This window comes from Protopterus annectens, chromosome 15.part0 (assembly GCF_019279795.1).
Source record: "Protopterus annectens isolate FY-2018-M chromosome 15.part0, PAN1.0, whole genome shotgun sequence".
NCBI classification, from domain to species: domain Eukaryota; kingdom Metazoa; phylum Chordata; order Ceratodontiformes; family Protopteridae; genus Protopterus; species Protopterus annectens.
Window position 1 is genome coordinate 807,456,285 of NC_056749.1, and position 25,785 is coordinate 807,482,069.

Here is a 25,785-nt window from a genome sequence, read left to right on the forward strand (position 1 = left end):
TCAGGTATGGGAATCATGGGTATGCAGAAATGGGCCTAGGTGTTGGTTGGCACAGATCTATTAGGTACGCCCCATGGGAGTGATCAATATACCTATGTGGGTATAGCACACGCCTATATTCTCCAAAAAGGTGCAACCCATCTACTGGATATTGTGTAAACCACTGGGGGAAGATGTAGGGACCTATATCAGTGTCATGTAGGCAATTATCATGGATGGACATGCGTACGACCAAGATGGTAACCATACCTGCCAAACTTTCAGAATAAGACAGCTGGACTAAGGCATAATACATGAAATACAAATAGGGACTATATTAAATATACCCCAGACAAAGTCAGAATGTTGATAGAATAATGGCGTAGTCAGGAATACGAATGTTATGAGAGTTAGTAATCATGAAATAGAAATGTCAGTCATTATTACCTAACCGCACAGTCCATCATGCCTTACCAGCAATCTACCAGAAAGGCACATTATTATGACAAATGTAACAGAATCATAGGTCAAACCTTGGGGCATTTACCCATAATGTGTACAGGTGAGAGGTATGAAGGTAACCCATCCTAAATAAATGTACAAACTAGTGATACTAGGTGGACAGGTGAGAAGAAAGACGTCAGGACAAATGACAAAACATGTACAAGTCAAAAGCATGTATTTCCACAAATGTGAATGACAACGTATGCCCTGTGAAAGTCAATGTGGAAGGTTAATAGACTCAAAAGACATGTGTCCCTCAGGTTGTCATGCAGTGTCACCGATACAGTGTCCAGTCCCCCATACTCGTACGTGAGCTCTGCCACTGACGGAAAGCACAAATACCGGTGTACACATAAGGTACATGATAGAATAATTAGTGTGGATAAGCACCTGTTGGCCTGTGTGAGGAATATAACCCTCTGGGTGGGTGTGCCCTGCAATAGGAATGTAATGGCATCTGGCCTGTGATGGCACTGTATATTGTGTTTATTGATGTAAGAAAATTGATATCCTGTATCAGAAACATACCTCGCAACTGTACAGAGTCTCGCAGAATGTGCAGATGTTTGTCTCATATGTTTGGTGTGTTTCTCTTACAATCTGTACCTGTCTGGCATGTACCTGAGAAGTGAAGTCATTAAATAATGACAAACATTTGAGTTTAAGACCCCAAGTCCTTCAGAAAAGTCATACTAATGCAAAACCTATTATACTGTCAACTATCTACGTTTGTAAGAGCAATATTTAAAATCTGCCCCTATTTGTCCCCCCATCATATTAGGCTTTGTACAGATGTTTTGGTCTAGGAGGTTGAGAGGTATGATCAGAAACAGATACATGTCTGAGGAAACAGCATTATCACAAAATGTAGGTTTAGTTAGATGTTAGTATGCCATGCAGATGAATGGCAAGCTGGAGACAACATGGCTACTGCGTACTGGTTATGTGTGGAAGCGCTCTGTCAGAGATGTAATGAAGCATTTATAGGCAATGTGATGCAAGTGAAGCTGAGGATAGTGAATCACAACATGTCATGCCATATGGGCCAAGCCTCTACAGTGTAGTGTAGGATAAGGGGACTATTAGAGTAGAAGATAGGTGACAACATGAGTGTGTATGTATAAAACACTGTAATCTCACTGGAGCAGTGTCACATGTTTGCTGTCAGTACTTAGTGGAAGAGGCGTGTTATGAGCTATCCTAGGGAACGTCAGGAGACTGACGGTGTACGCCATGGATACCACCAATGTGTCCTGCAAACCTGCCCACAGTGTGTCTGCGCCCGTGCATGCCAGTAAGCCCGAGTAAGCATGTGTGCGCGTGTGTTAGCCCGTGTGCACGTGTGGAAGAATGAATAAGCTAGTGTACGAATGGTGAAGCCCGTGTAATGTCGTGTATGCCAGTGTATGCATTTGTAAGCATGTATACATGTGTACTACACACATCACATACGTACTGCACACTCAGACACACATGCTTCCAATACTACACACATCAGTGAAATGGCACATGGATGGAGAATACATCATCAGAATTAACAGTGCTGTAAACTATGCTACATTGATGGTCATAGCTGCAATGCATCATGCCTGCTGATATACACCTGGAAGTAACACACTGTGTGTTAACAGCATGCTAACATCAATACAGTGGAAGAAAGCCACCGTGTGCATCAGCACCAGGTTAGTCTGATACTGCATCAATGTTACACATCACAGGTGGTGGCACAGGTGACATCATATGCACAGGGTGTGGTGTTACATTTCCAGAGCTGTCATTGAGCCATCCAATGTACACATAGGTGTGTGTGTGTGAGGGACAACGGTTATTGCATGGCCCAATGGTGATGCAATGGGTTTGTGTATGTGATAGCCCTAGCTGTTTGTGGTAAGTGTGTGTGTCTGCATATACACAGGTACAGCATGTGTCAGCAGCTGTAGAGATCGCCATTACGGGCCATGGACACCCCTCCATGCATCCAACACAAGCCAGTCCTGCACCTGTCAATGTATACACATACAGTCCTGGGATCTGTACCACAACCTGTGGATAAACGTGAGTCTCTAATGTTAACCTGAGTTGCATAGAATTGTCAGTTACTACATACGGATATGAGCCATACTCACACTCCAATGTAATAACCACTGTTGACTGTTTCCAGGATGTGCATATGACCATTCAAAGGTGCTGTACTAACATTATTTCCAATGCCCGTGTAATACCCAGCAACACAATAACCAGTCACTACACAAGTATAACCCACGATCACTACAGCACACAGTATGTGCACTATCACAGAGTCATAGCAGATGTACATACATCCAAGGTGATCACGTACAGATAATGCAGCACATTCAAGAGTGATAATCCCAACATACATATCTATATACAATATATATATATATATATATATATATATATATATATATATATATATATATATATATGGGTCCCCTTGACTTCATCGACACACCGAAACACTGACGCTAAGAAGACCGACACGAGAAGACCGACGAGTCAGATGATCGACAATGTGAAATCCCGACAGCCGAAACACCGACATGGGCAATGTGTGAGCGCGAGTCGGTAAGTGTGTGCTAGTGAGGGATTTAGCGTTAGGGAGCGGACAGGTAAGTGTGTGCTAGTGAGGGATTTAGCATTAGGGAGAGGACAGGTAAGTGTGTGCTAGTGAGGGATTTAGCGTTAGGGAGTGGACAGGTAAGTGTGCGATAGTGAGGGATTTAGCGTTAGGGAGCGGACAGGTAAATGTGAGATAGTGTGGGATTTAGGGTTAGGGTGCGGGAAAGGTGAGTGTGCTGTAGTGTCGGACTTTAAGTGTAGTGGCGGGTTAAGTGAGTTAGGGTTAGGGTGCGGGTAGGGTAAGTGTGCAATAGTGACGGAATGTAGGTTTAGTGGCGGGTTAAGTGAGTTAGGGTTAGGGTGCGGGTAGGGTAAGTGTGCGGTAGTGTCGGACCTTAGGGTTAGGGTTTGGGTTAGGGTTAGTGCATGTATAGTTGAGTGTTATGTGTAGTTTACGTTTTGTGTGTCAGTGTTTTGGGTGTCAGTGTTATGGTGTTTGGTTTTGTGAGTTGTCGGTTTTGTGTGTTTTCGGTTTTTGGTGTCATTGTTTTGAGTGTCGGGTTTGTGGCGTGTCGGTGTTGTGATAGGGATCCATATATATATATATATATATATATATATATATATATGTGTAGATAGATAACACAAACACACACACACACACACACACACACACACACACACACACACACACACACACACACACACACAACACACGTGGCAGGGTTGGGAGCAGAACACAAAAGTAACCACTGTACCACACGAAAGCATTACGCAGTTACAGAGCATGCTACCGACCATGATTAGTAGATCACAGGATTCACACAGCATCAAAGGCAAAGACGCCGCACGGATGTTATGGAGAGTGAATACTGTAAAAGCAATGTACTGTTGTCATGCAGCTGGAAACACACACACACACACACACACACACACACACACACACACACACACACACACACACACACGTGGCAGGGCTGGGAGTCGAACATACACCTAACTACCCTATCACACTACAGCATGACGCATTTACAGAATGCGCTACCGAGATTACTAAACACAGCAGTCCCAGAGGCAGACATCTAGGCACATGTCATCATCCGCAATGGCAAAGACGTCGGTAGGAAATATCTGTGGTGTGAGGCATCTAAAAGCAAGACTGAGTCCCCAGGCAGATGGGAGCATGCACGCAAACACACACACACACACACACACACACACACACACACACACACACACACACACACACACACACACACACACACACACACACACTTGGCAGGGCTGGGAGTCGAACATACACCTAACTACCCTATCACACTACAGCATGACACATTTACAGAATGCACTACCAAGATTACTAAACACAGCAGTCCCAGAGGCATATTTCTAGGTGCATGTCATCATCCGCACTGACAAGGACGCCGACAGGGATTGTATAAAGAGTGATCAGTCTGAAAGCATGCAGACATATTACTGTCCCATGGTAGACATAGACAAACACGTGGCAGTGGTGTGATCGGGGCAACATAAGATTTACGGAGCACCACAACAACAAGACATAGACACGGGATGCGCCACAGACAGTACACCCTTCAAGATAGTCGACCAGTGTGTACTCGGTAGGCATCCATCGTGACATTGAAAATGGACATCTGTTGCCTGCATGACCACCGTGGCTATACAGGATGTCAACGGCCATGCCCATGCACAGAGGGACATCACCAACAAAAGGTGTCACTGGCCATGGCCACATGCTTAGTAATACACGTCCGTTCGGACTGTACTGTGTGTCAATCTACACAACAGCATACTGGGCATGCTCACACACTTAACAGTTGCAAAGGGCCGTCTTCCATGCAGACGGAGTCTCAACACGCAAGGGCTCAGTTTGGACTGTCATGTGTGTCCATCTACACAACAGCGTACTGGGCATGCTCACACACTTAGCAGTTGCAAAGGGCCACCTTGCATGCAGATGGAGTCTAAACACGGAAGGGTACAGTAAGGTATAACTGTCCTTATGCACAGGGCGGGCTGTCCTGCATGCAGACGGAGTCTAAACATGGAAGGGCACAGTAAGGTATAACTGTCTCCACGTACAGGGCGGTCACACACATGCAGTGACCAGTACAAACTCAGCTGCCATCACAGCTGTCACAGGTGCAGATCACAGATGTACACACTGCAGTCTACACTGTAGCCCTCGAGACATCACCATGTCATTGCTGGAGCAATACACAGCCATACATTACCACAACACTGTGACACATGACCAGTGGACTGTACAGAGGTCTACAGCAACTGTGCAGAGTACACATGCACTGACAGGGTTCCAACAGGTGTTATGCATTGCAATTATACCACTATACATGACCAGGTCAGCTCAAGACATACCAGGGGCCTCGGGTCTTACACAGCTGTGACAGATGAGTGTTGCTGTACACCAACGAACACACATGTTTGGATATGTCAAACATGTGATTGTAGTGGATGTGTGCATGGACCACACACACAACACATATGTACATAGCTTAGCCTTTGCTGTCCCCCATGCAGAACAGTGGCCTAAGCAATCATATACACACAAATGGAAGGTGGGTCCATGTCTGTTGAATGCTAACAGTACAGGAGGTAGCAATGTTGACAGAGGACACATTCCTCTGTAGTAGTCGCCCATGACACCCGTGATATCATACCACAGTCCATGTGTTATGTATGGCAACACACATGTCCACCAATAGCAATGCATACAAACATGGCTACAGGAGACACATGTAGGACCAACGCACATGTACAATCTGTACTGTGCATGCAGAAACCATACATGTGCAATGGCCGATGTCTGTAACACAGCTGTGCCTAACTACAATATGTAGTCGCAATGCAGCCCCATCATTGACACCTGTATATGATGACATACAGACAGTACGGTTGGTTGTACATCACGTATGGAGGGATGTGTGTACATAAAGTGGTGATCCACCTGTGTAGATGTATGTGTGCCGGGGATGGCTCACAGGTGTGTCACACGCCATCCTACCATGCCATGTGCAAACAGTACGCTATGTCACTGTTACTTGACGGTGATGACATAACGCATACACAGCGGTCAGGTGTTACCAACTGTATGTCATGTGACACCTGTAACACTGACATCCTCCTGTGTGCATATAACCACACAATTGCCAGACATAGTGTTGGTACACATACTGAGGACATTACCGCTGCATGTCTATCAAATGGCTCATCATATGGCAGGTGTATCATTCCCAGCACTACCATGTGTGTCTGCTTGTGTGACCACACATGCCACATATGGTGGGGACTACGTCCCAGTTGTAACACATTCCTGTACACCGTTGTAGAGATCTGCACATACTGCAGTGTGGAAAGCATGACGTTGGCAGGTGTGGTGCATCACACACATCGGCTATCCGTACACACATATCTGGTCACCACAGTGTGTGTGTATGTATGTATGTATGTATGTATAGCTGTCTGGTGCTTGGTGTGAGGGTGTATGCTACCATACAGTGGAAACAGGATCACTAACCCCTCATGGTGATGCAGTCTACTACCCTGTTGATGCCATCGGTCCCAGCCGTACTGGCTACCTGTGCATGTTCCTTCTCTGTGCCATGTCGTGTGGGTGCAAAGTACTGCGAGGGTGATGACCACATAGGCAAGGGTCCACACCTCAACACTATGGGGTGTGCGTTATAGTGCTGTAGACCCCGTGAATGTGGCCATGTTCATGTACTGTGACAGGGTATTACTGCTACACAGTGTGGCCTCATGCTATCATGTGGCCTCTAACGTCATCATTGGCCAGACCGCTGTGTACAACCCCTGCACCATGTCAACATACCTGTAATGTTTCCTGGTATGTATGTCACATCTCTGTCCACTGTAGCCTGTTCAACTGACCACATGCTTCAGGTGCAGTATATGTGCAGACATCTGTGTCATGTTCGGACATCTGTGCCATGTTCGACTTTCCAACAGTCAGGCTGAGGGTATGTTTAGCATGCTGATATTGCCATACATGCCTGTGAGTACTCCACAGTTACACATGGGGGACTGCAAACACTGCTACCTGTAGGCACATGCCAGTACACCATAGGAGGGAACCAGGGCATCATTACCAACATGCTGTTACTGCTGCAACTGAGACACATACTGTGAACATATCACAATGCATGCTGCACCTGGACTACATGGTATGACTGGTGCATGTCGACAGTACACCACTGATATCACATACACATCTCTCAGTATTCACACATGACCAATGCAACATACACATCCCTCAATATGCATACACAAGTAATGTTAGATACACCTCTCACATCTCTCAGTATTCACACACGACCAATGCAACATACACATCCCTCAATATGCATACACAAGTAATGTTAAATACACCTCTCACTATTCTGTTCACCCTGTGCATCAGACCATTTGAGCATATCCCTGCACTCAGTATTCACACACAATCAATGCAACATACACATCCCTCAATATGCATAAACAAGTAATGTTAGATACACCTCTCACTATTCTGTTCACCCTATGCATCAGACCATTTGAGCATATCCCTATACTGATGGTGTGGATGACAGGGATGTGGCACAGGCTTCATCATATGCACAGGGTGATACTGTTTGCCAGGGACATAGGCTGCACCAATGGATGACATCATGTGTCTGGGTAAGGGCCGGTGATTTGAATGGACATGTCTGTTCCATATGCATGTGGGTGTTGTGGAGCCCTACAGTTGTGTTTGCTGTGTGCGTGTATGTGTGCACACAGTTCTGTCATTTGTGAGGCCTACACAAGGGTATTATGGACAGCTCCAGATTGTACAGACCAGGTTGTACAGCTCACTGTGACGGACACGGCCATGTGTCCTGTGCCTGCCAGGGGTTGCACGGGCACTACCAGGCAGAGGTACAGAATGGCTACTGTCTGACGACACATGGCCACTGGAACCGTGTCCCTGCCGGGAACATCCAGGGCCATGTCCACGTGGCGTGCTGTGACCTGGTGTGGACAGCGCAGCACCAGCTGCACTGCTACTGCTACCGGCAGTATGGGAGCGGCCATGTGAGGTGGCACGCTCATATTGACCTGCACTAGGTGGTGTAGCTAACCTACATCCATGTGGCCTATGCCTCACCCCTACCAGATGTTCCAGCACAGACAGCTCACGCTCACGGATTGCCATGCCACGGTCGAGGATTCTGACCATGTCACCCAATCACCTGTCCAGAACATCAGCAAGCTGCTGTTGAGCACCTGCCAATGCCTGGATGTTGTTGTTTAGGGTACTGATAGCAGCCCTCTGCAGCCTCTGCCCTTCTCTGTTCTGCCATTCGGCACGTGCCTGTGCTGCCATTACAGTCTGGAACATGCGTCTGGTGATCCCAGCTGCTGTGCTATGTCCTGCAGGTGCATGTCTGCCAGAGGTCCTCCTACGAGCAGCACCAGCCACATGCCTGTGTGGCACATCTGCAGTCAGTATACTGCCACCATGGTGTGGAGACACACCTTCTATAGCCACCCCACGTTCCTGTTCAATGCTAACAAACGCTGACTGTCCTTCCTCTATGGCCACTGTAGATGTGGTATGTGTTGGCAGCTGAACTGTGTGCGGGGAAGAGGGGAACATAGCTGGGATGGCAACCATTGGCACAGATTCAGCCCCTGACATCCCTGCCTGTACCTCGTGCATATGTTCATCACTGCTAGCATCTGTGGGGCACTATCAGATGGACCGCAGGAGGGTAACGCACCTACATCACCTGTGAATGCAAAGAAAGACTCTAAATTACAATAGACACACACACACACACACACACACACACACACACACACACACACACACACACACACACACACACACTGACACACACACATTGACACACCATGCATGTGATATGACAGATGGCATGCAGCATGCTTGTGATACAGCTGACAGCATGCAGCTCAGACATCAATAGTGTTTGTAAGCATACCCCCTGGAATGCACACTACAGCAGGCAGGTGTCATATCATTATCCATGCAATTCACACAATCATGGTAGTATGCATGCATCCCCGTGATACACCATGTGGACCAGAACAGGATAACAGTACACATGGCTGATGTGACCTTGACATGTAATCTGCTGAAGTGTTCATTAACATGCATGCATGCCTGACACAATGGTGTACTGACACATGTACAGCATCGTACTGGGTATCATAGGTTCATAGGTTCATACTAGGCTATCTGCCCAAGGGCATTTATAAGCCTAGCCCATAGTTATGTGGCTTTCGCCACCCCTTTAGTTTGAAGAAACTATGCCTATTATTTTGCTGTGCCTCTGTCAAGCAGTAACACTGAAGTAATCCCTGGGGTATATCTGCGATCACCCATCCATTGGTCAAGATTCCTCTTGAACAAGACCAGCGAGGTGCTCTGCCTCACATGTACCGGGATTTTGTTCCACAGCATAGGGAGTCTCTGGGTGATGAATCTGTCCCTCCAGCACGTTCTATTAATAACCATGTCTAGGTTTAAGTCTCCCACCCTTGTGGTTCTGAGGGATCTAGATTTTTTGAGGTGAAGCATATTCATCAAATCTGGGTTTGACATGGCCTTATATGTCAGGCACAGGTCACCTCTGAGCAGGTGGTATGCGACTGAATAGAGCTGGAGTTCTTTCAGTCTGGCAGCATAAGACATATTTTTGAGACCCTTTATCCTTTTGGTGAGGAACTTTGGGGCCTTTCCAGCTGCTGCAGGTTTCGGGTCAGATACATTCCGAAAGGGGCATTGTACTCAATCATAGGTCTAATGAGTGATGAGTACAGGGGGACGATGACCTCCCTAGATCTAGATGTGAATCCTTTCATGATCAGGTGGGCAATGTAGAAGGTTTTCCTAACTACTTTGACAACATGAGTGTCAAACGAAAGGTTACTGTCAACCTGGCTCCCCAGATCCCTGATGACTTCTTCTGTGCTCAGTGGATTGCCACCTATATGGTAGCTAGGGGTAACCTTGTTTTTCCCGAAGGGTATGACTATGCATTTCTTGGCATTTAACTTTAGGCCATGGCTCTGGCACCAGTTATCTGTTTCTGTGAGGCCCTTCTGAAGGATATCTGTATCAGATGTGTTTTCGACTATGGCGCCCAGTTTGCAGTCATCTGCAAACTTTGTCAGCCATAACCCTCCTGTGTTTGCTTGTACTTCAGAAAAGTAGATGCCGAACAAGAGTGGTCCCAGGACTGAGCCCTGTGGGACACCACTTGTGACAGGCTTTGAGTCTGATATGGCACCACCAACTCTGACCCTGTGGGTTCTGTCACTTAGCCAGTTTGCAACCCATCTTGTGATGTATGGGTTTACACTTAACCCGATGAGTTTTTCGATGATACCTGAGTGGGGTATTGTGTCGAAGGCCTTTGCCAGGTCAAGGTAGGCTGTATGGACTGCCTTGCCCTCATCAATGGCCTTGTTGACTGTTTCGAAAAAGTCAACCAAGTTTAAGAGGCATGATCTGCCTTTGACAAAGCCAAACTGGGATGGATCCAAAGTCAGCAAGTTCCCTATGTCTTTATTTATGAGTTCCATTATGATCCTCTCCATGGCTTTGCAGATAAGGCTTGTCAAGCTAATGGGACGGTAATTTCCAGGGTCGGTGGAGGCACCGCCCTTATGAAGTGGGACCACAGTTGCCGTGCGCCACTCCTTGGGTACGTATCCTGAGGTGAGGCTAAGATTAAACAGCTGTCCTAACTGCGGTTTAATTCCTCATTGAGTTAAGTGGAGCACACAGCCGGGACACCATCCGGTCCCATGGATGCTGTGTTTTTGCCTTGAGAGAGCAGTTCTCACCTGGGCGTTGGAGATGTTTGGGGGGCTACAATCCTCTGGTATAGATATCTCTCCTTTTGGGGGGGGGGGGGAGTTTGCACTGAACCTGTCAACCAGTATGTTGGCAATGTGTGTAGGTTCAGTAATCTTCACATCATTTTGAACTAATTCCGAGCATATCTGGGAGTTTCCTCCTAGGTTTCTAACATAGCTAAAGAAGGCCTTATGATTGTCTTTTGAGTCCTTGGCGATTTTTCTCTCAAAATTTGCCTTGGATGATTTTATGAGAGCTCTTAGTTTTTTACTTATAATGATCAAAGGTATCTTACCTTTCAAGAATTTTGCTCTGTCTTGTAGTAGCTTCCTCCTTTTGTTGTAGAGCTTGTTTATGGCTGGGGTCCACCAGACTGGACGCTTGCCTTTGGTACAAAGAGTCTTAGTTTTGTTTGGGATTGCCTGATCCATGCAGTCCTGTAGGTGCTGGTAGAAGGCATTTGTAAGTGATTCAGCGGTTTGAGTAATGTTTACCACTGGCTCAGGGGCCTTAAAGGAGACCACACTAGTTTTTAGAAGTGTGAAGTCGGCTTTTGAGAAGTTTTCACTGTGGCCTTTTATTTCAGGTGGGGCGGGATGAGGACCTCCAGCGAGATTAGTTTATGATCTGATCTCACCAGTGAGGGGTATACTTCGGTGTTGAACATTGTGATCCCATGTTCATGATGATGAGATCAAGTATGTTTTCTCCTCTTGTGGGGATGGTGACTAGTTGTTCCATGGCATTTGAGTTTATGAACTCCAGGAACCTTTGGGCTAGAGTGTTTGGGCTTGAATAGTGTTCCCAGTCTATATTAGGGTAGTTGAATTCACCTAGTATGATGGTATTTGGAGATACATTTATCCCCTCCAGTGTTTTCAGGAAGGCCATGTGAGGTTCCTGAGTTTGAGAGGGTGGCCTGTAACATGCTACAAATTGCAGAGCAGTCTTGCCTATGGTTAATTGCACCTGGATGGTCTCCGATGCATTGTGCGTTGCCACCAACCTTGAGGTGTGTGTGTCCTTTATGAATATGGACACCCCCCCTCCTTTCTTGGTGTTGTCCGGATTTTGGGCCAGAACGCATGATATGAGGTGAAACCTGATAGTGCTGGGGTGCTCTCAGGAGCCATGAACCAGGTTTCTGTCACAGCACAAACATCAATGTTCTCCATACTGAGAAGGGCCTCGAGTGCGTGCATCTTGAGATTGAGACTTCTGGCATTGAGCAGCATTACCTTTAGTTTTTCCTTTTTGTGTTCTAGGGTGGTAGGTTTAGAATTTGAGCTTTGCCTAAAAAAGGCACTATGGGGGTGGCAAGAGCCTTTGCCAATATCCGGAAGCCCAGGGATGACAGGTGCAAGCCGTCCCTTGCGAAGCAGCGTGGCTTGTCCAGCATGTCATCCCAGGCAGACAGACATTGGATCCCCTTTGAATGACACCAAAATTTAAGCCAATTATTAAAGTTGATCATCTTATCACTGTATTGTGGCATCATTCTAGGTGAAGGTAGGATACTGCTCAAGGTCAGGGTCATACCTGCCTGGGCTACATAATCAGAGAGCTCCTCTATGTCTCTTTTCATGTAGTCCAAGGAGGTACGTCTCAGGTCGTTCACACCAGTGTGGACAATGACAGAGTCATACTTGTACCTGCTGTTGAGAGACCTGAGTGCTTGTGTTATGTGGCGGAGTCTAGCACCCGACAGGAAGCTTACTGTGACCTTCTCCTTACTCAATCTGGTGAGCGGGACGTCAGTGTGTCTGACTATGGAGTCACCAATGACGAGTGTGTCTGGCATTGTGTTTGGCCTTAAGGGCTGTGACTGTTTGGCACACTGACTATGTGATCTATGTGTTGAATGTGTTGTGTCCTGAGGTGGCAGATGTTTGGGTGTCTGCTTTGGTGGCCTCTGCTGTTTTGGTAGATTTTTGATCAGAGCCTCCGAGTATGTCTTTGTGTATTTATGTGTATGATTTGAAGTATTGATAGTACTATGTGAGACTGGGTTTGTGGTGTGTGAGGTTACCTTCTCCTCCTGTCTGGTCTTGCCAGTCCTGTGTTGAGAGAGCTCAGCCTCCAGTTTGGCTATATAGTTGCATCTCTCGCATGTATTTGTGTTTTGTGGAAGAAGGAGAGGGTTGTCCGTGTACATGAGGCAATTGTAACATTGCCTCAATATTCCCAGATTCACCAGCTGAGCAGGAGAGGACACTAGCAACTGATCCCTTGACATGCTAGAAGGAATAGACAGGGACTTTGAAAAGACTCCGGGGGATGTGGGTGATCGAAAAGGGATTTTGGCTAGTGGGGTACTATGTATAATAAAAGTGCTATATCAAAGTAAAAAATACTTTAGGAGCAAGTGCTAGTCTTTACAGATAAAGAATAGTCTACTTAAGAATCAAGTAGAGCTGAACTTTCTAGATATAGAATACACTGGTTTGATCAGCAGTACAGTTCAAGGAAGGCTGTTTTAAGGGAAAATTTGAAGAGTGGAATTTAGGCAGCCCGAATAGTTTAACCTTGATTAACCGCCGCTGCTCTTGTGTGCTCCTGTAGCAACTCCGCGCTAAATCTCGCTAAAGCCCACCAAAGCGTGCTTTATAGCAGGGGGCTGGAAAAGACAGGAAATGACCCAAAATGGCCAATAAACTACAAGTTACTGCTTTAAACCACTCCTCTGAGGACAAACAGGCAGCTCAGTACTCCCCACCCTCACTGGTGAGTAAAGAAACTTCCCCTTGACCAAACAAGGAAAATGGAGAAACACAGGAACCAAGACAAAGCCCAGGGATCAGCAAAATCTGATCACTGGAACAAACTATTAGGAAAGTATGGAAAACAAGAGTATTTTTTTTTTTTGTTTTTTTTCAGATAGGCAGAAAATACAATAAATGCTGTGTTTTCGACTAATTGCTATCAAAAGCTAGTACACTTGAGTGTATTAGCCTGTTGTTTAACTTTTAAGCAAAACTTAAACAAGCAAGGGCAACAAACAATTCAAGCTATTAAAAACAGTAAAAACAGGTAATAACAGAATAAAACAGGCAGAAATAGTAGTCGAAAGGCTTAAAAAGTCAAAAATGCAGAAAAAATACTTAGAATCTGGAAAGTTTGTCTTTTCTGGTCTCTGCTGCTCTAGGAACTCTGCTGGACACCACGAGGAGCTGTGCTGAGTTCTCTATAGCCAGAAAAGCCCGCCAAAGCGTGCTTTATAGCAGGGGGCTGGAAAAGACAGGAAATGACCCAAAATGGCCAATAAACTACAAGTTACTGGTTTAAACCACTCCTCTGAGGACAAACAAGCAGCTCAGTACTCCCCACCCTCACTGGTGAGTAAAGAAACTTCCCCTTGACCAAACAAGGAAAATGGAGAAACACAGGAACCAAGACAAAGCCCAGGGATCAGCAAAATCTGATCACTGGAACAAACTATTAGGAAAGTATGGAAAATTTTTCAAGTTTTTTTTTTCAGATAGGCAGAAAATACAATAAATGCTGTGTTTTTCGACTAATTGCTATCAAAAGCTAGTACACTTGAGTGTATTAGCCTGTTGTTTAACTTTTAAGCAAAACTTAAACAAGCAAGTGCAACAAACAATTCAAGCTATTAAAAACAGTAAAAACAGGTAATAACAGAATAAAACAGGCAGAAATAGTAGTCGAAAGGCTTAAAAAGTCAAAAATGCAGAAAAAATACTTAGAATCTGGAAAGTTTGTCTTTTCTGGTCTCTGCTGCTCTAGGAACTCTGCTGGACACCACGAGGAGCTGTGCTGAGTTCTCTATAGCCAGAAAAGCCCGCCAAAGTGTGCTTTATAGCAGGGGGCTGGAAAAGACAGGAAATGACCCAAAATGGCCAATAAACTACAAATTACTGGTTTAAACCACTCCTCTGAGGACAAACAGGCAGCTCAGTACTCCCCACCCTCACTGGTGAGTAAAGAAACTTCCCCTTGACCAAACAAGGAAAATGGAGAAACACAGGAACCAAGACAAAGCCCAGGGATCAGCAAAATCTGATCACTGGAACAAACTATTAGGAAAGTATGGAAAACAAGAGTATTTTTTTGTTTTTCGCAAGTTTTTATTCAGATAGGCAGAAAATACAATAAATGCTGTGTTTTTCGACTAATTGCTATCAAAAGCTAGTACACTTGAGTGTATTAGCCTGTTGTTTAACTTTTAAGCAAAACTTAAACAAGCAAGTGCAACAAACAATTCAAGCTATTAAAAACAGTAAAAACAGGTAATAACAGAATAAAACAGGCAGAAATAGTAGTCGAAAGGCTTAAAAAGTCGAAAATGCAGAAAAAAATACTTAGAATCTGGAAAGTTTGTCTTTTCTGGTCTCTGCTGCTCTAGGAACTCTGCTGGACACCACGAGGAGCTGTGCTGAGTTCTCTATAGCCAGAAAAGCCCGCCAAAGCGTGCTTTATAGCAGGGGCTGGAAAAGACAGGAAATGACCCAAAATGGCCAATAAACTACAAGTTACTGCTTTAAACCACTCCTCTGAGGACAAACAAGTAGCTCAGTACTCCCCACCCTCACTGGTGAGTAAAGAAACTTCCCCCTGACCAAACAAGGAAAATGGAGAAACACAGGAACCAAGACAAAGCCCAGGAATCAGCAAAATCTGATCACTGGAACAAACTATTAGGAAAGTATTGAAAATTTTTCAAGTTTTTTTTCAGATAGGCAGAAAATACAATAAATGCTGTGTTTTTCGACTAATTGCTATCAAAAGCTAGTACACTTGAGTGTATTAGCCTGTTGTTTAACTTTTAAGTAAAACTTAAACAAGCAAGTGCAACAAACAATTCAAGCTATTAAAAACAGTAAAAACAGGTAATAATAGAATAAAACAGGCAGAAATAGTAGTCGAAAGGCTTAAAAAGTCGAAAATGCAGAAAAAATACTTAGAATCTGGAAAGTTTGTCTTTCTGGTCTCTGCTGCTCTAGGAGCTCTGCTGGACACCACGAGGAGCTGTGCTGAGTTCTCTATAGCCAGAAAAGCCCGCCAAAGCGTGCTTTATAGCAGGGGCTGGAAAAGACAGGAAATGACCCAAAATGGCCAATAAACTACAAGTTACTGGTTTAAACCACTCCTCTGAGGACAAACAGGCAGCTCAGTACTCCCCACCCTCACTGGTGAGTAAAGAAACTTCCCCTTGACCAAACAAGGAAAATGGAGAAACACAGGAACCAAGACAAAGCCCACGGATCAGCAAAATCTGATCACTGGAACAAACTATTAGGAAAGTATGGAAAACAAGAGTATTTTTTTTCAAGTTTTTTTCAGATAGGCAGAAAATACAATAAATGCTGTGTTTTTCGACTAATTGCTATCAAAAGCTAGTACACTTGAGTGTATTAGCCTGTTGTTTAACTTTTAAGCAAAACTTAAACAAGCAAGTGCAACAAACAATTCAAGCTATTAAAAACAGTAAAAACAGGTAATAGAATAAAACAGGCAGAAATAGTAGTCGAAAGGCTTAAAAAGTCGAAAATGCAGAAAAAAATACTTAGAATCTGGAAAGTTTGTCTTTTCTGGTCTCTGCTGCTCTAGGAACTCTGCTGGACATCACGAGGAGCTGTGCTGAGTTCTCTATAGCCAGAAAAGCCCGCCAAAGCGTGCTTTATAGCAGGGGGCTGGAAAAGACAGGAAATGACCCAAAATGGCCAATAAACTACAAGTTACTGCCTTAAACCACTCCTCTGAGGACAAACAGGCAGCTCAGTACTCCCCACCCTCACTGGTGAGTAAAAAAACTTCCCCTTGACCAAACAAGGAAAATGGAGAAACACAGGGACCAAGACAAAGCCCAGGGATCAGCAAAATCTGATCACTGGAACAAACTATTAGGAAAGTATGGAAAACAAGAGTATTTTTTTTTTTCAAGTTTTTTTTCAGATAGGCAGAAAATACAATAAATGCTGTGTTTTTCGACTAATTGCTATCAAAAGCTAGTACACTTGAGTGTATTAGCCTGTTGTTTAACTTTTAAGCAAAACTTAAACAAGCAAGTGCAACAAACAATTCAAGCTATTAAAAACAGTAAAAACAGGTAATAACAGAATAAAACAGGCAGAAATAGTAGTCGAAAGGCTTAAAAAGTCGAAAATGCAGAAAAAAATACTTAGAATCTGGAAAGTTTGTCTTTCTGGTCTCTGCTGCTCTAGGAACTCTGCTGGACACCACGAGGAGCTGTGCTGAGTTCTCTATAGCCAGAAAAGCCCGCCAAAGCGTGCTTTATAGCAGGGGCTGGAAAAGACAGGAAATGACCCAAAATGGCCAATAAACTACAAGTTACTGCCTTAAACCACTCCTCTGAGGACAAACAGGCAGCTCAGTACTCCCACCCTCACTGGTGAGTAAAGAAACTTCCCCTTGACCAAACAAGGAAAATGGAGAAACACAGGAACCAAGACAAAGCCCAGGGATCAGCAAAATCTGATCACTGGAACAAACTATTAGGAAAGTATGGAAAACAAGAGTATTTTTGTTGTTTTTTTCAAGTTTTTTTTCAGATAGGCAGAAAATACAATAAATGCTGTGTTTTTCGACTAATTGCTATCAAAAGCTAGTACACTTGAGTGTATTAGCCTGTTGTTTAACATTTAAGCAAAACTTAAACAAGCAAGTGCAACAAACAATTCAAACTATTAAAAACAGTAAAAACAGGTAATAACAGATTAAAACAGACCAAAATAGTAGTCGAAAGGCTTAAAAAGTCGAAAATGCAGAAAAAATACTTAGAATCTGGAAAGTTTGTCTTTTCTGGTCTCTGCTGCTCTAGGAACTCTGCTGGACACCACGAGGAACTGTGCTGAGTTCTCTATAGCCAGAAAAGCCCGCCAAAGCGTGCTTTATAGCAGGGGGCTGGAAAAGACAGGAAATGACCCAAAATGGCCAATAAACTACAAGTTACTGCTTTAAACCACTCCTCTGAGGACAAACAGGCAGCTCAGTACTCCCCACCCTCACTGGTGAGTAAAGAAACTTCCCCTTGACCAAACAAGGAAAATGGAGAAACACAGGAACCAAGACAAAGCCCAGGGATCAGCAAAATCTGATCACTGGAACAAACTATTAGGAAAGTATGGAAAACAAGAGCATTTTTTTTGTTTTTTTCAAGTTTTTTTTTCAGATAGGCAGAAAATACAATAAATGCTGTGTTTTTCGACTAATTGCTATCAAAAGCTAGTACACTTGAGTGTATTAGCCTGTTGTTTAACTTTTAAGCAAAACTTAAACAAGCAAGTGCAACAAACAATTCAAGCTATTAAAAACAGTGAAAACAGGTAATAACAGAATAAAACAGGCAGAAATAGTAGTCGAAAGGCTTAAAAAGTCGAAAATGCAGAAAAAAATACTTAGAATCTGGAAAGTTTGTCTTTTCTGGTCTCTGCTGCTCTAGGAACTCTGCTGGACACCACGAGGAGCTGTGCTGAGTTCTCTATAGCCAGAAAAGCCCGCCAAAGTGTGCTTTATAGCAGGGGCTGGAAAAGACAGGAAATGACCCAAAATGGCCAATAAACTACAAGTTACTGCTTTAAACCACTCCTCTGAGGACAAACAGGCAGCTCAGTACTCCCCACCCTCACTGGTGAGTAAAGAAACTTCCCCTTGACCAAACAAGGAAAATGGAGAAACACAGGAACCAAGACAAAGCCCAGGGATCAGCAAAATCTGATCACTGGAACAAACTATTAGGAAAGTATGGAAAACAAGAGTATTTTTGTTTTTTTTCAAGTTTTTCCAAATAGGCAGAAAATACAATAAATGCTGTGTTTTTCGACTAATTGCTATCACAAGCTAGTACACTTGAGTGTATTAGCCTGTTGTTAAACTTTTAAGCAAAACTTAAACAAGCAAGTGCAACAAACAATTCAAGATATTAAAAACAGTAAAAACAGGTAATAGAATAAAACAGGCAGAAATAGTAGTCGAAAGGCTTAAAAAGTCGAAAATGCAGAAAAAAATACTTAGAATCTGGAAAGTTTGTCTTTTCTGGTCTCTGCTGCTCTAGGAACTCTGCTGGACACCACGAGGAGCTGTGCTGAGTTCTCTATAGCCAGAAAAGCCCGCCAAAGCGTGCTTTATAGCAGGGGGCTGGAAAAGACAGGAAATGACCCAAAATGGCCAATAAACTACAAGTTACTGCTTTAAACCACTCCTCTGAGGACAAACAGGCAGCTCAGTACTCCCCACCCTCACTGGTGAGTAAAGAAACTTCCCTTGACCAAACAAGGAAAATGGAGAAACACAGGAACCAAGACAAAGCCCAGGGATCAGCAAAATCTGATCACTGGAACAAACTATTAGGAAAGTATGGAAAACAAGAGCATTTGTTTTTTTTCAAGTTTTTTTTCAGATAGGCAGAAAATACAATAAATGCTGTGTTTTTCGACTAATTGCTATCAAAAGCTAGTACACTTGAGTGTATTAGCCTGTTGTTTAACTTTTAAGCAAAACTTAAACAAGCAAGTGCAACAAACAATTCAAGCTATTAAAAACAGTAAAAACAGGTAATAACAGAATAAAACAGGCAGAAATAGTAGTCGAAAGGCTTAAAAAGTAGAAAATGCAGAAAAAATACTTAGAATCTGGAAAGTTTGTCTTTTCTGGTCTCTGCTGCTCTAGGAACTCTGCTGGACACCACGAGGAGCTGTGCTGAGTTCTCTATAGCCAGAAAAGCCCGCCAAAGCGTGCTTTATAGCAGGGGGCTGGAAAAGACAGGAAATGACCCAAAATGGCCAATAAACTACAAGTTACTGGTTTAAACCACTCCTCTGAGGACAAACAGGCAGCTCAGTACTCCCCACCCTCACTGGTGAGTAAAGAAACTTCCCCTTGACCAAACAAGGAAAATGGAGAAACACAGGAACCAAGACAAAGCCCAGGGATCAGCAAAATCTGATCACTGGAACAAACTATTAGGAAAGTATGGAAAACAAGAGTATTTTTTTTTTTTTTCAATTTTTTTTCAAATAGGCAGAAAATACAATAAATGCTGTGTTTTTCGACTAATTGCTATCAAAAGCTAGTACACTTGAGTGTATTAGCCTGTTGTTTAACTTTTAAGCAAAACTTAAACAAGCAAGTGCAACAAACAATTCAAGCTATTAAAAACAGTAAAAACAGGTAATAACAGAATAAAACAGGCAAAAATAGTACTCGAAAGGCTTAAAAAGTTGAAAATGCAGAAAAAATACTTAGAATCTGGAAAGTTTGTCTTTTCTGGTCTCTGCTGCTCTAGGAACTCTGCTGGACACCACGAGGAACTGTGCTGAGTTCTCTATAGCCAGAAAGCCCGCCAAAGCATGCTTTATAGCAGGGGGCTGGAAAAGACAGGAAATGACCCAAAATGGCCAATAAACTACAAGTTACTGCTTTAAACCACTCCTCTGAGGACAAACAGGCAGCTCAGTACTCCCCACTCTCACTGGTGAGTAAAGAAACTTCCCCTTGACCAAACAAGGAAAATGGAGAAACACAGGAACCAAGACAAAGCCCAGGGATCAGCAAAATCTGATCACTGGAACAAACTATTAGGAAAGTATGGAAAACAAGAGTATTTTTTTTTTGTTTTTTGCAAGTTTTTTTCAGATAGGCAGAAAATACAATAAATGCTGTGTTTTTCGACTAATTGCTATCAAAAGCTAGTACACTTGAGTGTATTAGCCTGTTGTTTAACTTTTAAGAACAACTTAAACAAGCAAGTGCAACAAACAATTCAAGCTATTAAAAACAGTAAAAACAGGTAATAACAGAATAAAACAGGCAGAAATAGTAGTCGAAGGCTTAAAAGTCGAAAATGCAGAAAAAAATACTTAGAATCTGGAAAGTTTGTCTTTTCTGGTCTCTGCTGCTCTAGGAACTCTGCTGGACACCACGAGGAGCTGTGCTGAGGTTCTCTATAGCCAGAAAAGCCCACCAAAGCGTGCTTTATAGCAGGGGGCTGGAAAAGACAGGAAATGACCCAAAATGGCCAATAAACTACAAGTTACTGCTTTAAACCACTCCTCTGAGGACAAACAGGCAGCTCAGTACTCCCCACCCTCACTGGTGAGTAAAGAAACTTCCCCTTGACCAAACAAGGAAAATGGAGAAACACAGGAACCAAGACAAAGCCCAGGGATCAGCAAAATCTGATCACTGGAACAAACTATTAGGAAAGTATGGAAAACAAGAGTATTTTTTTTGTTTTTTTCACATTGCGGTGTTGTCCATATGCCCTACAGATAGAATGCATGTTGAGCAAATGTGCATGGGCATGGTAGGGGACTGTGAGCCGTCTACATTGCTGTACAGTGTGATGTACAGACACTGTGCCATTGCATGGCATCATGAGGCATCTATATTGCTAAACAGTGCATGTTATGTACGCATTGCATATCCAGAACTGCATGCATACCCATGACATACCTGTGGATTATGACCTACGATGCTGAGGTGTATACACACCAAACCATGCTGTGTAATGTGACAGGTCACTGGAGGACATACAGATGACACCCCTGCACGATGACTACAGAGTGTTAGCTGCCTGGCAACCACGTCCACACTTAGCGGACCTGTCATGTCAACATTTCACACATGACATTGCTGTACCACGCACACAAAGTGCACAGCTAACAGTGATGTCCTATGGCGGGAGGGGAAAAGTACAGTATCTGTGGCCTGGTGTCACTGTCAGTGGTATCTGTGAAGGTGACTACCGTCATGCTATGACACAGATGTCATGTTCAACACATCTTATGAGGTACACATCACTGACACCTCCACTAGCTGTGCACAGGCATTTAGGATGTGCATCATACCACATCACCTGTACAATCAGTCTAGTATGGCTGTAATTGGACCATGTGTGGACAAAGTGGGACAGGGTGTATCCACATCCCATCTTCTGTGTGGCTACGTGTCTCTGGCCATCCCCCATGGCCATGTGCGCACATGTGTTGGTCATGTATGTGATGGCCATCTATCACACATGTCTGTGTTGTCCCATATGACATACACCCACAGGGCTATGCAGACAACAGGTGTATGTGTGGTATGTGGGGTATGGGTTATGGGAAATTGTGACAATATTGCAACCAAAACGCTACGTGTCTCAGACATGTCGGATGAAACATCACAATGTGTGAAACCATTGCAGGGCCATATTACACAATGGTGATGCCTGTGGTCTGCCCATATCACTGCTCACTGTGCGGTACTGGTTTGTGCACTACACATTTTGTTCCACTGTATAGTACATATGCCTCCATTGTAGAACACCTCCACCGTTGTATGTACAGCTGGACACACATGTAGCAATGACAAATACTGCAGTTTCATGTCTGTGTATCATTTCAGTTGTATATATTGCACATGGGTGGCCTGTGTGGATGATGGGTGATGTGATATGTATATCCATGTATTAACTGGCCACATGGCAAATAGATCTATGCTTTAACATGCCTGATACCGATGACAGTCTCACCTGCAAAGGACTCTTGTCTATGTTGCACACCAGAGGTACCTGTATAGGGTGACACAGCAGTATGAACATTATCCGTGACTGTATGACAGCCACAGGGTGCACAGTGCAAGTTAACACATTCGCCTGTACAATAGCATATAGTCAGCACATGTGTGCATACCATACCTCTCAACCTGTTAGAACAATAAATGTGGACAAAGCCTACTATGATGGGGGACATATAGGGACAACTGTGACATATTGCTCTTACTAACTTAGAAATTTGCTAGACTAATAGGTTTGCATGCACATGGGTTTTACACAGAATGTGCAGTCGTAAACACAAATGTATGTCATCATTTAATGACTCCATTCCTCAGCTATTTGCCAGAAAGGAACAGATATTAAGGGGAAGACACTGACAATATGAGGCAGACATCTGGACATCCTGCAAATACCTGTACAGTTCAGAGGTATGGTGCATACACAGGGTAGCATAAAGCATGTGTGTCCACATACCTTGCATATGTTGTTACATTACATGATGTACACTGACACATGCACGTACATGGGATATACTGGCCATATGTTCAGTACTGACTTACCAAGTAACTCCAGGCTCATTGGTTGGCAGACACCCACCTCCATGATGGCAGCTAGTGTTTGTGGGGGCTGTTCTGAGGGTGTTCCCAGACTGGCCAGTAGCTCCTCTGTGTGTGTGAGTGGAGGCTGGGTTGGTGGCCCACCACCTGTTCCACCTTGTTCCCTGGCGATTGCAGTGGCACGCTGTTTTGCATGATGTATCAAGTCCATGCAGTGTCTGCGCACCTGCTGGTAGGTGCGGTTGTGGCTGCCCACTTTGTTGACCCTCCTGCGAAGATCCTGACACAGGTCATCCCGCTGCTGTGCATGCTGTGGCACATGGCTAAATAACACCTCGTAGTTCTCATGGAGGTACGGGATTACGACATCATCCTCCTGTCGGCTGTATGCTGGTAGGCATGTACGCGGCATTATCTGTAAGACATGATGAAGGTGACAGGTCACATTTACAGACATGTACAGTGATACTGCTGCACATACATTTCTAGTACATCTGCACAGTTATCTTTGCAAATCAACATGACACTAACACGACTGGTATGTATGTGTCACACACATGTAACACCCAGTATGCATTGGATATCATCCCCATATATGTGTGCCACCTCATTAGTGTTTCTACTGCATGTGACGTCTGTCTCCATGTGGGTATGTCTGTTTGCCTGCACTGGTGTTCTTACCTATCTACACATGCCTGATGTATCCACGGTAATGCTGTTGACCTTGATGCTGTGTATATGTCACATATCAACACAGACACAGCCTTACTGGACTTGGGCAGTGACAATGCACCAAGTACGCATGGAAACCTGTACATGTATCGGTTTTGCCATAGACATCTACACTGCACTGTACAGCTGTTCAACATCCTGCCACGGATCGCCTGTGTTGCACATGTGATAGACATGGGACAATGGCTAGTCGGACGTCATTTGCAGGTAAGGTTATCGGCTATAGCATGTACAGGCTGGGTTTCCTAGCTGTATCTGACACACATTACACCACCGCGAGGGGGCATCAGTGACACATTACTGATCCAGATAGTTGATACTACATCTACCATACTGCCATCACACCATGTATGACATGGATGATATGTGCAGCTATGTGGACAGGGCTACATGGTGTGACGGGAGTATGTCACAGGTATGGCACAGGGATCTGTCCAGAATGTGGCCATCCTAGTCGTAGGACGGTGGTTGTCCATGACGTATGTCTCTCAGATCAGGCTATGGACATGTAGCATGTCTAACAGCATAGTGTGGCATATGTCTGTATGTAAGGTGGATAGCATGCTGCATACTGGAGGTGAGTATTGTGGAGGCTGGTATCGGCCATCCACGCATGGGCCCTACCCCTGGAGGGTGATGTGTATTCCAATATTGGTCACATGGGTGCTGTGTATGCCTGTCCAATGATCTCCATGCTCATGGATACCACCCTGTCATGTCATGGGTACCTCAGATGACTACCTAAAGGGCCAGGGAGACGTCTTCAGCTCAGGGAGGTGTACTACACTACACCATCCCTAACACAGTGTCCATACTGTTGACCACAGCCTAGGTGTTCCTTAATGGGTACGGGGGTATTCCCCTAGTGGTGTCATTGCTGATATCATCCACCAGAATGTGCACATATGTCACACACATCACAAACACAGCCCATTCTGTATGTTGTTCGCAACACTGTGACAACTATTGCCCATAGGTCATGGCCATTCACATCCTCACATACACAGATGGCTGACATTTGTCTGTGTGGTATGGGCTACAATGCGGGTGGGGTACAACACATTAACTCTGGTTTACTGTAGCTGACACCGTGTGATATGCACATGTCACTGTAGCACCTTTAGTAGTTGTGAGTCTGTCAACAGGTCACTAGTAGAACACTCCTGTGACATACAAGGGCATTTGTAGCCGAACATCCATACTGTCTTGTACATCTGTACTGCTAACATCTACATTGATAATGGTTCATGGACTTGCAGAATATACCCGGCAGTGTTCTGATGCAGTGCCACCAATCATGACTGTTGTCAACACTTGTGGGTTGATATTATCCAACACCCTATCTGTAATGTATGGGCATGCTCGGCACTTGTTCAGAGCTTCTTGGCACGTTATGAGCTACTGCTTAGTTTAGCACCCATTTCACACCAGTCCTCACAGGTACACTGTCTGTCCATAGGTTTCCAGCTTGCTAACTGTACAACAGCTGTCATACACACATCACTGACATACCTTGTGAGACATGGTGGTTTATACAGCATGTCCACCTGGCACATACCACTTATATACAGACATGTCCAACTGGCACGTACCAGTGCTATTGCCTGTCACTATGATGACTATGATGTACATGTGGCAATAGAGCTATTCTCATGTACACAGTCAATGCACACCTCCCAACATACAACAGTACAGCCTGTGGGGGATGCACATATGCAGCCCTGCTGGGGGTTATACTGTCACCAACCCTGACTGCACCTGACAGTCATGTGGGGATGTGCAACATTGGCAACGCACCCCACACATCACATAGTCCCACATGATCCCCACCACAGGCCACACATATGGAGACACCTTGTACAGTACCCCTCCATACTCTGTGTGGGCACCAACGACAGCCCACATCGCCAAACACAACCACACCAACCTATAACCCACAGACACATGTGCCCATCACATACAGCCAATAGGGCGTCATAACATACACAACACACCTGTCTTAGGTCACTGTC